We start from the raw sequence: 2643 nt of genomic DNA, 5'->3' as shown, positions 1-2643 counted from the left end.
TGCCAGGCCTTGCCCACAGTCGGTGGGGCCCAGAGTAGAACCATGGGGACTTCCTCTTTGGGAGGGCCCCAGACCCAGATGGCTAGCACCCACTCTGCAGGCTCGGTCCTCCTCCTGCTAATGTCTGTTAGGCACTGCTGCCTGCAGGAACCCAGTTCGATTGCTGGGTCGATGCAACCTTCTGAAAGCCCTGGAGTTTTCTGTCAGAGGCTCTTGATCCATCTGCCTGACCCCAGGCCCTGCCTTCAGCTCTGTGCTCAGGCTGGATGGCAGTGGGGGTGGAGGTGTCTTTGTGTGTCTTTGGGGAGGACTAGGTTGTCTGGCCCTTTTACCAGGGCAAGAGCTCCAGCCCTGGGATGACGCTTTCTTTTCTGGAAGCGCCCCCCCACACCTTCCTTCTTCTGGTTTCTTCATATTTTTTCATCTCAAAGCTGAGCCCGCAGTGCCCTGACAGAACAGTTTCCACCTCCTGGAACTAGAGGGGCCTCTTGGGGAGCTATTAGTATCACCCTTGAATGGGGGAAGGGTCAGAGGGCCCACCCCTAAACCCCTAGGCTATTGTTCCTGGCGGGAAGAGGCTCTTTTGAGAGGCCTGCTTGAGGAGCTCAGACCTGCCAGGGACACAGCCTGGCCCAGGTGTAATAAGACTTCCCTTACACCCCTTCTACCCCCTGCCGGAGATCACATGTGGGGATACCACAAATAGGTTGTTTCTTGCTGGGCCTTATTTTCCTCATTTTTCAAATGGGGCTAAGAGTCCCAGCATGACCTTCCACCTAAGGTTATTGTGAAGGTTAGACAAAATGAGTGTGGTAGACTCTTACTCTGCCCCAGGACCTCTTCACAGAGAGGGATGTGCCAGGCCATTTGTGTGTGTGTGTGTGTGTGCAACAGCTGTAACCCAGGTGCTGACCTCATTCCCAGGGCAGGCAAGAGACTGAGGTCTGTGAGGGGACTGGTGTGTAGCTCTTTGAGGCTGTGTGATGTGGGTACGACAGGGCCCCAGGTGTAAGGTTGCCAGACTTAGCAAATACTTGAAACATGCTAACAGTGATTTTCCTTATCTGAAAATCAAGTTTCAAGATGTGTCCTGTGTTTTATCTGGCAAGCCTACTTGGGTGACCTGGCGTGCTCAAGCCAGCGTGCCCCTGGTGGACTCCCCCGTGTGAGACTGAGATGGTATGTGGCTGTGTGGACTGAGGCAGGAGATGGGTGTGATCAACTGGGGTCGTTTCAGCGGGGCTCCGAAAAGCTTCGATACCATAGTCCTTCATGTCAGCGTGGAGAAGAATCCAGCGAGAGCAAAGTAGTAGATAAGAAATGATTTATGAGAATAAAACCCTTGTGAGGCTTACAAGCAGATGGGTGGGAAGTGCCCCCAGAACTTAGTGGGCTGCAGTTTTATAATCAAAGGAAAAGTGGGGAGGGGAGAAGACCTTCTTTGTCTCTCTTGAGTAGACGTGACGTTTCCATCAGCAGCTCCTCCCCAGACAGGGCAGGGAAGTTTACTTGTCCCTCCCTGTATGGTTAGGCCAGGACTGTCATAGGACTTTCGAAAAATTTCTTCAGGTCTCAGTACAGTGAGGGTCTTTCATTTTGAAAAGTCACCTTCCCATAAATGATGGGGTTTTTTTTATGTGTGCACAGAGCCTGCTTTGGGGGTCATTAACTTACTGAGCTCACTGGTCTGGATATGGGTCTCATGCCACCACTGTTTTATTGTTTGGGGGCATGTTCTGTGCTCTGTTGCATGGTTTTATTGCTAAGCAAGCCTGCTTAGTTTTGTGGTTAAGCAAACCTGCTTTTTCGAGTAATCATTAATTTACAGGAGTTTCCCATATTTTTCTACTTATAATCCCCTAGTGGGATTAACTATTTAATCACTTATTTTTGTCCCTCTATTCTGTCACCCAGGAGATCAGCCCTGGGTGTTCTTTGGAAGGAATGATGCTGAAGCTGAAACTCCAGTAATTTGGCCACCTCATGAGAAGAGTTGACTCTTTGGAAAAGACTCTGATGCTGGGAGGGATTGGGGGCAGGAGGAGAAGGGGATGACAGAGGATGAGATGGCTGGCTGGCATCACTGACTCAATGGACGTGAGTTTGGGTGGACTCCAGGAGATGGTGATGGACAGGGAGGCCTGGCGTGCTGCGATTCATGGGGTCGCAAAGAGTCGGACACGACTGAGCGACTGAATTGAACTGACTGATTCTGTTCGTATCACAGCACTTGGCTGTGTCAGCGTCACCAGCAGGAGAGGGGATGTGGGTAACTCTGACTGTGTGCTCTGTGTTTCCCTGAGGCTCTAGCAGCTCATTCAGGGCAGTGTTTGAGCTGTTTACTCAGTGAGGCCCAGCAGGGGTAGGAGACCCACCCTGGGCAAACACTCGGATCCGGCTCCAGGTGGGACTAGGGTGCTGAACCTGTTGCTGCCTGCCATCAAACTGTAAAGGACACATCCCTCAAGGCCATGCCAGCCCTGGGGGCCTCAGAGTGCTCTGTCCTCAGCCGTTCCAGGGGGGCCTCTGGAATCCCCTCTCTGCTGCTTCCTGGTGACATCACACAGGTCATTGCTCAGTCTTCTAGAACGGTGCCCCCAGGATACAGCCTCGTTCCCCTAGGCAACCTGGGAATTTTCTCAC

Source organism: Bos javanicus, chromosome 15, assembly GCF_032452875.1.
Source record: "Bos javanicus breed banteng chromosome 15, ARS-OSU_banteng_1.0, whole genome shotgun sequence".
NCBI classification, from domain to species: domain Eukaryota; kingdom Metazoa; phylum Chordata; class Mammalia; order Artiodactyla; family Bovidae; genus Bos; species Bos javanicus.
The sequence above is the reverse complement of the archived record's forward strand: the minus strand, read 5'-3'. Positions refer to the sequence as shown.